The sequence below is a fragment of the Dasypus novemcinctus genome, chromosome 3 (genome assembly GCF_030445035.2).
Source record: "Dasypus novemcinctus isolate mDasNov1 chromosome 3, mDasNov1.1.hap2, whole genome shotgun sequence".
Taxonomy (NCBI): Eukaryota; Metazoa; Chordata; class Mammalia; order Cingulata; family Dasypodidae; genus Dasypus; species Dasypus novemcinctus.
The window spans coordinates 52437015-52451760 of record NC_080675.1 but is presented as its reverse complement, the minus strand read 5'-3'; the positions used below and the strand labels follow the sequence as shown (position 1 = coordinate 52451760).

The window sequence follows — 14746 nt, the reverse complement described above, 5'->3', positions numbered from 1 at the left end:
ATGGCCAGATCCACACGGGTCAAGAAGGCCTGGGTTTTGAACCACGGACCTCCTGTGTAATAGATGGACTCCCTATCCATTGGGCCAAGTCCGCTTCCTTTTAATGCAAGGAAACTTGCATTAACTTTTAATGCAAGATGCTAACTTTTAATGCAAGGAAAATCTCTTAACTACCTTTTTTTCATTTAGGGCTTAACTACTCATTTTTTTATTTGGTCTTGTAATTTTTCTCTTTTCCCCTATTTTACATACCTCTTATCTCTAGCGAGGCTTTTATCCTTGGAACACCCTGTGACTCATAAAGATGTCCTTTTAGCAAGATACCCCAAGCAATTGAATTCTTCAAAACGTTGTGTATTTTAGTAGTCATAAGTTTTTACATATATATTATAAAGTCATTCTACTTTGGCTAGAAATTCTTTTATTACCTGACTAAATGTGAGCCAAGCATAAGTTAGGGGATGATCTTACCACCTTTTCTAATTCTGTGATCTGATCTCTGGGACATGACTATAAAATTTATTATGTGAATCATTTGTGACCTGCAGTCAGTTCTTGAATAATTTCCAAGTTGTTCTCAATGAGCTTTATTCTCGGAAGGGGACACTTTCTGAAAACCAGCTTCTGAATAATCGCCCGTAGGTGAAAGAATACCAAACTAAGATGTGTGAAAAACAGGGTTTTCAAAGGCTTATCCTCCTCCTAGTCTATTACTTGACTTCCCTGTAGCAGTTGTACAACATCTGGAAAACTGGGCTTTGTCCATTATTTTCAATGGCAAAACAGCTGTTATTGTTGTAACAAAAGAATTCTTAAGAATGTTTTTATTTTAAAAAATTACAAATGCTTATTGCAAAAGAAAAATAACAATATACAGGTGTTTAAAACTTGTCCCCCTTAGTCCTCCCCAAATCCTGCTCTTCAGTAAGTTTGATGTATGTTATTTCCATACCCTGTTATGTATGCAAACCAACACATAACCTTGATAGTTTTTCTTTAAAAAGAAAAAAGATGGCCTAAGCCATATATATTATTCCATTACTTGCTTCCTTCATTTCATGAAACTGCATGGTGGATAATCTTTCCATTCTTTTTAATGGGATTCCAAGTATTGCTTCACTTTTTAAAGATTTATTTATTTATATCCCCCCACACACACCCCGTGCCACTTGTGCTCACTGTCTGCTGTCTGTGTCCATTCTGTGTGCCTTGTCTTCTTTTTAGGAGGCCCTGGGAACTGACCCTGGGACCTTTTGACATGGAAGGCAGGTACTCAATCACCTGAACCGGCTCAGCTCCCTGGTTTGTTGTGTCTCTCGCTGTCTCCTCTGTGTTGCTTTTTTTTTTTTTTTCTTTGTCTTTATTTATTTTAATGTTATATTTAAAAGATATGAGGTCCCCAGAAACCCCCCATCCCCCTCACCCTACTCCTCCCATAACAACAACCTCCTCCATCATCATGGGACATTCATTGCACTTGGTGAATACATCTCTGAGTACTGTTGCACCACATGGCCAATGGTCCACATTATAGTTTACACTCTTCCCCAGTCCACCCAGTGGGCCATGGGAGGACATACAATGTCCAGTAACTGTCCCTGCAATACCACCCAGGACACCTCCAAGTCCTGAAAATGCCCCTACATCACATCTCTTCTTCCCACTCCCCACCCTCAGCAGCTTCATTGGCCACTTTCTCCACATCAGTGCTGCATTTACTTCCATTACTAGTCACAATAGTTCTAGAATAGAGTATCAGTAAGTCTACTCTAATCCATACTCTATTCCTCCATCCTGTGGACCGTGGGATGGTTATGTCCACTCCACCTCTATATCAAGAGGGGGCTTAGATTCCACTTGGATGATGGATGCAATTCTCCTGTTTGCAGTTGTAGGCACTCTTGACTCCCTGGTGTGGTGGTTGACCTTCTTCACCTCCATGTTAGCTGGCTGGCATAAGTCCAATAAACCAGAGTATAGGAGTTGCAAGTTTATTGAGGCTCAGGGCCTGGCTATCACATAGACAGTCCAGAGATTCAGGACCCCTGAGTATACACTAAACCCCAGCGCCCACCACAGGTCCAGTAAAAGTAACAGGAGAGGCTTGTGAACAAAGATCATATCTGAGTCCAACTCCATCATGCTCAGGAACATAAACTCCAAAGTAGGGCCAACTGACATGGCACTGAAGTCCATCTGCCATGACCATAGAACCTGTGGGTCTCTGTAGCCCTCAGGAGAACCAATATCTGGGGTTGTATTTACTTTAGCTGTCTCTGGGACTCTGCTGAGGTGTGCATACAGGTGACCCCTCTGATGAGCTCCTGGTTCTTTTTTGGAGACTCATAGCCATATAAACTCATTTGTCCTTTCCATTTCCCCCTTTTATTCAAGGTCAAATGCATTTTTAACTCCTGATATTACATGTGGGCTGAGATATTCTGCTGGTCTGAGTTGAGTGTCGCTTTTTTTTGTTGTGTTATCTTGTTGCACCAGCTCGCTTTTCACCAGGAGACCCCATGAATTGAACCCAGGATCCTCCATATGGTAAATGGGAGCTCAATCACTTGAGCCACATCTGCGTCTCTTGGCACCAGATTTTATAGGCTACTTGAATTTGCCTTGTTTAGAAAATTTCCAGTACTTAGCAACAAAATTGTGAATCAAGTGCTCTATATTTTCACATACATTTCCTTACTAGTTGTCTCACATTTTGTATTGTGAGCTCACTTTCAGTGGTGTGTTATTGTGGGAATACTATTGGGCTTGGCTAGGGGTTTTTCCATACAGAGGAGTTTTGTTCTTTTTTATCCCAGTTGCCTCAGAAATACTCAGGGGTATTTCTAGGCTCGACCACTTTTTAAAGTAATTTATATACTTTGAGTTTCTTGACTACAGAGGTAATATAAATTCATATCCCAAACTCACTTGAGGATAGGCTGTAGTTAAAAGTTTTTGGGGGAGAACTTTTCTTTCATCAGAGCCCATGCCAAGGCAGACAAGCTGCCTTATTTTCATCCTGGGGCTAACCTTTCACTGAGTCCTTCAGTGATCCCAGAAATATGGCGGAATCTTACTCCCAAATCCTACCCTGTGAGGGTCAAGCCCTTGACCCTGAGTAACTGTTGAAACCAAAACCTATTGCTTAAGAGACCTTCTCCAGCAACTCTCCAAGCTTGGTTGCCTTTCTTTCTAGTGAAGTCAGCTAAACACTTACAAAGATATTTGTGAATTCATCCAACATTCTGAGTGTTTCATAATGAGAAGAACAGGTTATTGAATTCACCATATTACTGGAAACAGGAACCATGGCACCATCTGTTGCCTTTGCCAATAAGTTGGATCTCCATTTCCCTCTTTTTTGGTTACATTTTTATTGAAGTACAATTGTACAATAAACTGCACATATTTTAAGTTACCACTTGATCAGTTTTGACATATGTATATACCTGAGAAACCATCACAACAATTAAGATAACAAACATTTCTGTCACTCTTAAAAGTTTCGTTGAGATCCTTTGTGATCCATTTGTCCTGCCATCCCTGTCCCCAAGCAATCACTGATCTGCTTTCTGTCAGTATACATTACTTTGCATTTTCTACTATTATACATAAATGGAATCAAACAGTATGTACACTTTTTTTTTGCCTGAGTTTTTAAGTTCAGCATAATGATTTTCAGCCTCATTCATGTTGTTTCATGCATCAGTAGTCCACTACTTTCATTTGCTGAGCTGCATTCCTTTGTAGTGATATACCACCATTTGTTTTTCCATTTACTTGTTGATAAACATTAGGGTTATTTTCCGTTGGGGGTAATAACATAGCAGATTATAAAGCTGCTATGAACACTCATGCACAGGTTTTTGATGGGGCTATATGTCTTGGTTTGTCTTGGGAAAATACCTAGGGTCATATGGTAGGCATATATTTCACTTTTTAAGAAACTGCCAGTGCCTAATAAAACAGGCCAATATGTCAAACCCTGAATATTATTGCAAGTAATTATGAACCTTATTCTTAAAATTGAAACTTGACAGTTACCATAGATTCTGAGGGGAAGGGGAGGAAAAATAGATAGGTGAACATAGGGCATTTTAAAAATTGTTCTGCATGGTCTTGCAATAATGAAAACAGGCTATTTGAAATTTCGTCAAAACATATAAGAGGGTATGGTGCAAAATGTAAGCCATAATGTGAACCATTGACCATGGTTAGTAGTAATGCTTCAATATTTGTACATCATTTGTAACAAATGTACCATCCACATGTAAAATATTATTTATAGGGGAGAATCGGAAAGGTATATGGATATATGGGAATCCTCTATATTTTCTATGTGACTTTTCTGTAACCTAAAGCTTCTTTAGAGATTAAAAAAAAATAAGACACTGGGGGAACAAATAGAAGAAATTGTCACTGTATCTACAAGATAACAGATCACAATGATGGAAGATACAATATAAAAATTTTTAAAATGTTATTTCAAATTTTTAAATATTTTTGTATTTTGTTATTTTTAAAAATTATTATTTTATTATTAATTTTGTTTGTTTTTTGGGGGGATTTGTTTTTGGAGAGCTTTTGGGTCACAGAAGGGTTATAATTCTGGTAGAGGAGGCGCACTTGTGCAGGGTGTTGGTGATGGGGAGATGTGTAGAGAGAGCTGCACCTGGGGCATGCTTTAAGGCATATAAATATGTTCAAGTGTTCATGGGGCATAGTCTCGGAGGGTGGAGACCCACATAATAACCAAAAGAATATTGAATTCCTATCCTGATACATTCTCTAATAGATAGGCAAGAATCCTCTGAGTACATGGGCAGTGCCTAGTGAAGGAAGACTCACCATTATACCAGGCCCTTGATATTGATGATTGTACTTATGAACCTTTTCTTGTGAAATTGAAACTTAGCTTAGTATTATATATTGCCTTAGGGTTACCTCCTAGAAAACCTCCTTGTTGGTCAAATATTGTCTCTCTCTTAGCCAAACTCAGCATATAAATGTACTACCTTCTGCCTAGAGTGGGACATGACTCCTGGGGATAAGCCTCCCTGTCACCAAGAGAATTACTACCAAGCACCAACTAGCAATGCATATGGAAAAAAACCTTGACCAAAAGGGGGAAATATTAAATATAAATGAGTTTTTATGGCTAAGAGATTTCAGAGTGAGTTGGAAGATCATTCCAGAGGTTATGCTTATGCACGTCTTAGCAGACTCTCATTGACTGCCACAGTAAACAGTGCCTCAAACAGTGGGGCTCCTAAGGGCTATAGAGATATCTAAACACTATAAGCAGGGCAGACAAGCTCAGGAATTCAGCACCCTGTAGGTGGGCCTTGGTTTGGAATTTATACTCCCCAGTGTAATAAAATTAGACTCATTTATAGTTTCCCTGCACATGGCTCTTTGGTTCCTTTTATTTGAAACTATAATTAGCACTATACTCTTTTTCAAAAAGAAGATTTATTTATCCGCCCCCCACTCCCGCCCGGCCTGGTTGTCTCTTCTCTGTGTCTATTTGCTGCGTTGTCTTCTTTGTCCGCTTCTATTGTTGTCAGTGGCACGGGAATCTGTGTTTCTTTTTGTTGCTTCATCTTGTTGTGTCAGCTTTCCGTGTGGGCGGTGCATTCTTAGGCAGGCTGCACTTTCTGTTGTGCTGGCTGACTATCCTTATGGGGTGCACTCCTTGTGCGTGGGGCTTCCCTATGTGGGGGACACCCCTGCATAGTACGGCACTCCTTGCGCGCATCAGCACTGCGCATGGGCCAGCTCCACACGGGTCAGGGAGGCCTGGGGTTTGAACCGTGGACCTCCCATGTGGTAGACGGACGCCCTAACCACTAGGCCAACTCTGCTTCCCAGCACTATACTCTTTAAATATGTGTCCCAGAGACTTAAATCTTTGGCCCATTCATGTGTTGTTTGAGCCCTGAGTCTCAGCAGAATTGCAACACCTACTCTCCAGTTCATTGGACTTACCCAGGACAACTAATGAGATGATTATGGACAACACCCATCCCAGTAACAGAGAGTAACTGCAAGCAAGATAGTTCCATCTATCTGCCCCATGGGATCTAAGCTCCCTCTCAAATAGAAGCAGAGTGGGCATCACCATCTCAAAAGCCTCAAGGTTGGGGAATGAACAATGGACTAAAGTAGACTTTTTTTTTTTAAAGCTATCTTTTTTTTTATTTCTTTTTTTATTTTATTTAATTCCCCCCCCCCTCCCCCGGTTGTCTGTTCTCTGTGTCTATTTGCTGCGTCTTGTTTCTTTGTTCGCTTCTGTTGTCATCAGCGGCACGGGGGAAGTGTGGGCGGCGCCATTCCTGGGCAGGCTACACTTTCTTTCGTGCTGGGCGGCTCTACTTACGGGCGCACTCCTTGCACGTGGGGCTCCCCTACGTGGGGGACACCCCTGCGTGGCAGGGCACTCCTTGCGCACATCAGCACTGTGCATGGGCCAGCTGTACACGGGTCAAGGAGGCCCGGGGTTTGAACCGCAGAGACCTCCCATGTGGTAGACGGACACCCTAACCACTGGGCCAAGTCCGTTTCCCTAAAGTAGATTTATTATTCTACTATAGACATTATTAATCTAGCAATGGAAAAACTTATCATTGATATGAAGGCAGTGGCAACCAGAAGTTCTGAGGGATGGGAGAGGGAAGAATAGGTGTAATATGGGGGCATTTTCAGGAAATTGGAGTTGTCCTGCATGACATTGCAGTGATGGAAACAGACCATTGTATATTTTGTTATAACCTACAAAATTGTGTGGGACAGAGTATAAACTATAATGTAAACTATAGTCCATGCTTAGTAGCAGTGCTTCAATATGTGTTCATCAAGTGTAACAAATGTACCACACTAATGAAAGATGTTGTTAATGTGAGAAAATGTGGGAGGGAGGTAGGGGTGGGGCATATGGGTATCCCCTATATTTTTTTATATAACATTTATGTAATCTAAAGCTTCTTTAAACATAAAAATTTTTTAAAAACCTGCCAAACTTCTTTACAAACTCATTGTACCATTTACATTACTACCAGCCATGTTCTCCTATACTTTCTTTTAGAAGTTTTATAGTTTTAGGTTTTTCAAATAGGTCAGTGGCCTGTTTTGATTTAAATTTTGTATATGGTGTGAGGTAAAAGTAGATGTTCCATTGTTTTTTCCATACATATATATAGTTGCCAGCACTATTTGTTGAAAAGACTTTCCCTTCTTCATTGGTACGTTTGTCAAAACAATTGACTATATGCATGTGGGTCTATTTCTGGACTATCTTCTATTTCATTGATCTGTTATGTCTTTTTTTCACCAATACCAAACTATTTTGATTTCTGTAGCTTTACAGTAAATATTGAAATCAGGTAGGGCAAGCCTTACAACTTTGTTGCAACTCTTCCTCCTCTTCCTTCCTCCTTTGCCACCTTCTTTGCTTCTGTCTCCTCCTATTCTCCTTCCTATTTTTCTTTTTCCTCTTTTTTCTCCAACTACTGTTCTGCTGCTGCTGCTTCTCCTTCCCCTCTTTCTTCTTCCCCTTTTCCTCTTCCTCCATTCCTTTGTTTATTCTAGTTTCTTTGCATTATCATATACATTTTAAAATCTGGTTGTCAATTTCTACAAATAAAACAAAACAAAACAAAACAAAACCGCCTGTTGAAATTTTTGATTGGGATCACATTGAATTGATCAATATAGGGAGAATTGCTATCATCTTAACAATAATGGGTCTTCCAATCCATAAGTATGGTACAGTTTTCATTTATTTATGTCTTCTTTACTTTTTCTCAGCAATGTTTTATAGTTTTTAGTGTATAGAAGCCTTGGACATCTTTTGTTAGATTTATTTCTAGGTAGTTTTGTTTTTTTATCCTACTCCAAATTTCATTTTTCCATTTGTTTGCTGCTGGTATATACGAATAAATTGATATTTGTGTATTAACCTTAAATCCTGTATTTTGCTAAATTCCTTTAGCAAATTAGTTCTAATAGTTGTTTTGTAGAATTCCAGTTGCATGAATCTTAGATCTTTTGATATTGTCTTCAAGGTTTGAAAGGATTTTTCACTTTCTCCAATTTAGATAATTTCTGACTCTTTTGTCATCTGATTCTGCTATTGAGCTTATCTAGTGAATTAAAAAAAAATTCAAACTTTGGATTTTTTCAGTTCTAAAATTTTCATTTGGTTCTTTTTAAAAGTTCCTATTTCTCTACTGAGAATTTTAATCTTTTCATTTCAAATGTGTTTTCCTTTAACTTACAAAGCATAGTTATAATAGCTCTTTTATGTCTTTGATAATTTCAATATCTGGATCATTTTGGAATTAGATTGATTTTGACTTTAGAATTGGTCACATTCTCCCCGTTTCTTTGGTTGTTAAGCAATTTTAGATTGTATCCTGGACTTTGTGAATGTTAAATTGTGTAGATTCTGGGTCCTTTTGTATTCCTTAACATCAACATCCTTTCAATGTTTTTGTTTTAGCAGGCAGTCAACTCAGTTGGGCTCTGACCCTAAGTTTTACTCACCTACTGTGGGCAGTGATTTAAATCTCAGTTCAATTATCTAAACCTTTGCTGAGATACTTTGGATCTGTCCTGCATATGGGTAGTTCAGGAGTTAGTCTAGGAGTGGGTGGTTCATATCTCAGTTCAATTCTCAAAGCCTCTGCTATGTTGGACCTGTTCTTGTATGCTTGGCTTAGAGGTTAGCCAAGCTGAGATTTGTGAAGTTCCCTATCCAGAATTAGAGGATCTTCTCTAACTCTGAGATTTCTCCCATTTTCTCAGTGCCACAGGGTCAACATTTTTGGTTCCTCTGGTCAAAAAGACATGTTTCTTTTCGAATCTTAGCTGTCTGTGTGGCCCCACTGCTCTGCCATTGGGACCTGCCATCAAGGCAAAGCATGAAAAAATAAAAAAATAATGTGAAACTCATGCCTTATTCTTCCCCTGCTCCCTATTACTCCATTTTTCTGCTTTGGTTTATTTTTCATAATCCTTAGATAGTTTTTTTTCTTTCATATTTTTGGTCAGATTTTTTAGTTGTAATCAGTGGGAAGGATAGACCATAGTGGTCTCATACTACTATAGCAGAACCAGAATTACACTGACCTATTTATTTTTAATATGGATAGAATTCAAAGACCCAGCAGGGTCTTGTAGGAGAGCCAGTCATATCTTCCCCCAAATTCCCCATCCTACTCTGAAAAACAGACATAGCCTTTCTGTGATCTGATTTTTAAATCTTATAAAATAGTAAGGTTTGTTAAAAGCAGGAAAATCCTTTATCAACATTGAAGACTGCATTTAGTACTGGCATAGTAGATTTTATTTTAACTTCCTTCTGGGTGCAAACCTTTAATTTGGAGGGTGGAGGGGGAGCTTTGTAATTATTTCTGTACAACTTTTTCTCTTGGAACTAGAAAAAATAACATTCTCCACTTGTGAGTATTATCTGAAATGTGACATAAAAGTGCTTTTTGTTTCCTTGGGAGTCATTGTGTTTGATTTTAGATTTGTCACTTTTAATTATTTACCTGATCATCATATCTCTGACTCTAATATAATTACAGCACATAATTATACTTTTGAAAATGATTATTTACTCCTTGGCCCATGGTGGTTTTGGATCTGTTACAACCTATCTGTTAAACATAAGGACTAGCAGCATGGAGCCCAAAACTGTAGCAGAGAATTATTTTAATTTGAGGACTGTTGCCCAGGTAAATAATATCTGCATTGGAATCATTAAACTGAAGCAGTCAAGGAATAATTTACCTTTATATTTAATTATAACAAATATTTCAGGTTTAGCAAAGTATAAAACAATGTCTTAAATACTACTAGTCCATTTAGTTGTTATACCATAAAGAGACACTAAGATATAAAGTTGCAGCCTAGAGACTTTCTGTGGGAAATTTTGATTAATGATGGGTAGAATTAAAATGATCAGAGCATGGGTTTGGTTTGAGTAAATACCCTAAAATCTATTTATTTATCAAAATCATATGTAAAATGTGTTAAGCCTTTGAACTGGCAAACTTAGGCAAGGAATCTTGCAAGAGCAACTTTTCCCCATATTAAAAAAAACAACAACTATATTCCTTACTTAGGAAGAAGTTGTACCCACATTTCTGGCTTTCTAGTGGATTTTGGTATTTTACTCTGAATATTGTACCTAGGCAGAATCAGGAAATGCAAAGTTCTAAAATTTTAAAAGTAAGGAAGTTTTTTTTTAATTGAAAATAATCTTTTATTATAAACACAGTATGTATATATTATTGAAAGTAAGAAAATACAAATAAGCAAAAAATAAGGAAATAAAAACACTATTTTTTATTAATTAGAGATCATATTTCTGACAATCACTCATTGTATATCCTTTCAGGTCCCCTTTCAAGAATGTATGTGTCCAAGAATGAGATCTGACCTTACTTGCTATTTTGCCAGTTGCTCTTTTTTGGGAGGGTGGGGTTTAACAGCTTATTGTGATTTCTAAGTGCCATTTTAAAAACATCAGTCCATTAAACCATATAGAAATAAGTATCCCAAAAGTCTACAAAACAAACATACTTTAAACATGTTTAAGTACACAGAACATCTGAAATTCAAGATTATTCAGTACTTCTTTATGGCAGCCAAGTAATCCTTGACTTCAGTTGGAGTAAGCCTCCTAAATCCAGCTTCATTGCAGATTCCAACTTCTGTCCAACTTCTATGCCATCTTCTGTATTTGCCTTTCAAAGCTTTCCTTTAGGGTTAAGATGGCTCTAAGAAGGGCATCTTCAAGTTCCACATCTTCATTGTATCTTTTCTCCAGGAAAGTTTTCCTCTTTCACATAGTTCTTTTCCATTGCTGTGACTTTACAGGCAAAGTAAGCACCAGATGGATCTAAGTGAAATAAATATGGCCATCCTTCATTCCAAACACATAAGTGAAGAGGCTCCAAGTGGATGAACATCACTTGACTAGGTGTGTTCTTACATCAGAGAAGCTACTTTCTGTACCACCTGAGCTGTGGTAATGGGCTCTTGGTAAACAAGACAATATTGCTGAGCTAGTTTCCAAGCTCTGTGCATAAGCATCTGTAATGTGGGCCCATTCCACTGTACACCAAACCTACATGTTTGGTAACTGGTTTCATTTTTTGTACACTTCACTCATCTATTCAGAATGGACTTATGTTTCTTCTCAGTTGCCGACACCACACCATTTGCAGCTTTAATTCCCTCTGAAGCATCTCCTCCAGCTATAGCAGCCAAAGCATATTCAATCTGGACACATTTACCAGATGGGCTGAATGTAGTCGGCAAAAGCTGTAACCATGTTCCTCCATCTTTACTCGGAGAGTCAAGGTGCATCTGCCACTTAATTTTTGCAGTCAAGGATCTCCACCTTCCATGTAAACACATTTTCTTCTTGTCTAATACCGAGTCCACATTCACATTTCCCCAGTTGTTTAGGGGCGCTTTTTAAAAACATTAAAAAAATTAAGTTGCAAGTCAATCCTTGATATCTGTGTTAGTCAGCCAAAGGAGTGCTGATGCAAAATACCAGAAATTGGTTGGTTTTTATAAAGGGTATTTATTTGGGGTAGGAGCTTACAGATACCAGGCCATAAAGCATAGGTTACTTCCCTTACCAAAGTCTATTTTCACATGTTGGAGCAAGATGTCTGCCGATGTCTATGAGGGTTCAGGCTTCCTAAATTCCTCCTTTCCTGGGTCTTGCTTCTCTCTGGGCTCAGGGTTCCTCTTTTCCTGTGGCTTGCTTCTCTTTCCTCTGTGTGCTTACTTCCTGGGGCTCCAGTTAAGGCTTCAGCATCAAGCTCCAGCATCAGAACTCCAACATCACAAACCCTCACCTCTGTCCTTTGCCATGCCTTTTATCTGTGAGTTCCCACCCCAATGACATGGCCCAATCAAAGCCCTAATTGTAACTTAATCATGCCCAGGTACAGACCAGATTACAAACATAATCCAATATCTATATTTGGAATTCGTAACTATATCAAACTGCTATACATCACCTGCTGAATTCCAAAAAGACATTACAATATTTAAAAAAAAACACCTTAAATCAGTAACAATGCGAATACTAAATCATATCAAAATCAATTTAAAGAAATATAGCTTGTCTTGGGGCAAAGTCCTATCTGCTGTAGATCTCTGAAACTTGAAACCATTTATCTGTTTCCAGTACACAAATGGACAGACTTAGGATAAACATTTTCATTACGATAAGGAGAAATTGGGAGGGAAACATGAGTCACGGGTCCTCTACAGTTAAGTAAATCTGCAGGGCATCCTCCATTTGATTTCAGTCTGAGAGTCATTCTTAAGATGATGGTTTCTTCTCCTTGGTGCCTTATGGGAGCCCACCCTTTTCACATGCTTGCCCAATGGCCATTTTCTTGGTTCCACCCTCATCAAGCATCTGGGTGTTGACCAAGCTCCAGACCTCACCCTCCAAGAGTGTTGGGGTGATTATTGCACCTTACCCAATCTTTGGTTAGAGTCTTAACCCCCCCTAGTACAGTGACATGAAGACAACATTTCCCCTAATCTTTGGCAAACAGGCTCAGCCCTCTCAGAGCAACGAGTTGACCACCTAGTCTTCCCTAATCCATGGGTGATAGGTCTATCCCTCTCAGACCTGTGGAGTGCTGAACTTAACTGCCATAATCCTTGGGGAATGTGCTCCATCCTCTCTGCATCCTGAGGTAGCAAAAATCTCCCAGAACATTGGGTGGGAACATCCACCCTCTTCAAGTGCTGGGGCAAACTCACCCTCTCTGTACCCATGGGTGGGTTTCCTTTCTTGGCCCAAGGTGATGTCTTAATTCCAGATCTCAGCTTCCATGGTTTCTCTCTTGAAGTTGTTTCCCCTTCAGTCTCTCCTTTCCATGTCCCTTTTAGTCCATGCTGACAGTGGTTTTGTTCATACAGCTCTCTCAAAACCTTGTTGGTTTAGCATGCAAGAAGCAGGGGTTCAAGCCATCAGAGAGTAAGACTTTCCATGTCTTTCCTAGATAACTGCATCTTCAATTCTGATTTACAAGTTCTAAGTTTAGGTAAATCCTCTCATGGGGCACCATCATTTGGGAGTTTGTTTTCCAGAGGCTTGGAATTTCTGGAACCAGTTACTGTTTTCTTTGTGCCCAACAATTCAATTCTCAGCTTATCTCGCTCTTCTAGCATTTTGCTGTAAGCCGCAAGCAGAAGCCAAGTCCCATTCTCCTAGTTTACTTTGGAAAGCTCTTCAGCTAAATGCCAGGACTCACCATTTTCAAATTCTGCCTTCCAGGGAAGTGGACTTGGCCCAGTGGTTAGGGCATCTGTCTACCACATGGGTGGTCCGCGGTTCAAACCCCGGGCCTCCTTGACCCCTGTGGAGCTGGCCCACGCGCAGTGCTGATGTGCACAAAAGAGTGCCGTGCCACGCAGGGGTGTCCCCTGCGCAGGGGGGCCCCACATGGAAGGAGTGCGCTGTGTAAGGAAAGCCGCCCAGCGCGAAAGAAAGTGCAGCCTGCCCAAGAATGGCGCCGCACACGCGGAGAGCTGACACAACAAGATGACGCAACAGAAAGAAACACAGATTCCTGTGCCGCTGACAACAACAGAAGCGGACAAAGAAGAATACGAAGCAAATAGACACAGAGAACAGACAACTGGGGAGGGGGAAGGAAGGGGAGAAAAATAAATAAATAAATAAATCTTAAAAAAAAAATTCTGCCTTCCATACAACACCAATAGTTAATCTTGCTAAATTCCCTGCAACTTTAAAACACGGATCGCCTTTCCTCCAGTTTCCAATAACAGTGTCATCATTTACTTCTAAGGCATCATAAAAAGTCTCTTTAACATCCATATTCCTATCAACAGTCTCTTCAAAGCACTGTAGGTCTTTTCTCCAAGCATCTCAAAATTCCTCCAAAAACACAACCCTTACCCATTTATAAAACCATTCTAGGGAAGCAGCTGTGGCTCAATCAGTTGGGCTCCCATCTACCATATGGGAGGCCCTGGGTTTGTATCCCAGGGCCTCCTTGTGAAGGCAGGTTCACGTGCACACTGTGGAGAGCCACCTGGCCCACAAGCACCACGGAGCACCGACTCAGCAAGGTGACAAACAAAAACACAAAAGAGCATGCAGTGAATGGACACAGAACAGACAGCAAGCAAGCCGCAAGGGGGGAGGGGAAATAAATACAGATACAGAAGAATGCACAGCGAATGGACACAGAGAGCAGACAACATGCAAAAAACCACAAGGGGGAGGGGGGATAAAAAAAACAACAACAAAGAAAAAACCATTCCAGCATTTCGGTAATTGCAAAAGCACTTCCCTTACCAAATTCTGTATCAGTCAACCAAAAGGTGCTGATGCAAAATACCAGAAATTGGTTGTTTTTTACAAAGGGTATTTATTTGGGGTAGGAGCTTATAGATATGAGGCCATAAAGCATAGGTTACTTTCCTCACCAAAGTCTATTTTCATGTGTTAGAGCAAGATGGCTGCTGATGTCTGCATGGGTTCAGGCTTCCTAAATTCCTCCTGTCCAGGGTCTTGCTTCTCTCTGGGCTCAGGATTCTTTTCTTCCCAGGGCTTGCTTCTTCCTGGGCTCAGGGTTCCTCTCTTCCTGTGGCTTGCTTCTCTTTCCTCTGTGTGTTTACTTCCTGGGGTTCCATCTTAAGGCTTCAGCATCAAACTCCAACATCAAAACTC

The 14746-nt window shown here is 39.8% G+C and overlaps 1 pseudogene; it reads right to left on the bottom strand.

The window, feature by feature from the left end:
- Positions 1–10635: 10635 nt before the first annotated feature.
- LOC101434672 (proteasome subunit alpha type-2 pseudogene) lies at positions 10636–11354 on the bottom strand (annotated as a pseudogene).
- Between the last annotated feature and the right edge of the window lie 3392 nt (positions 11355–14746).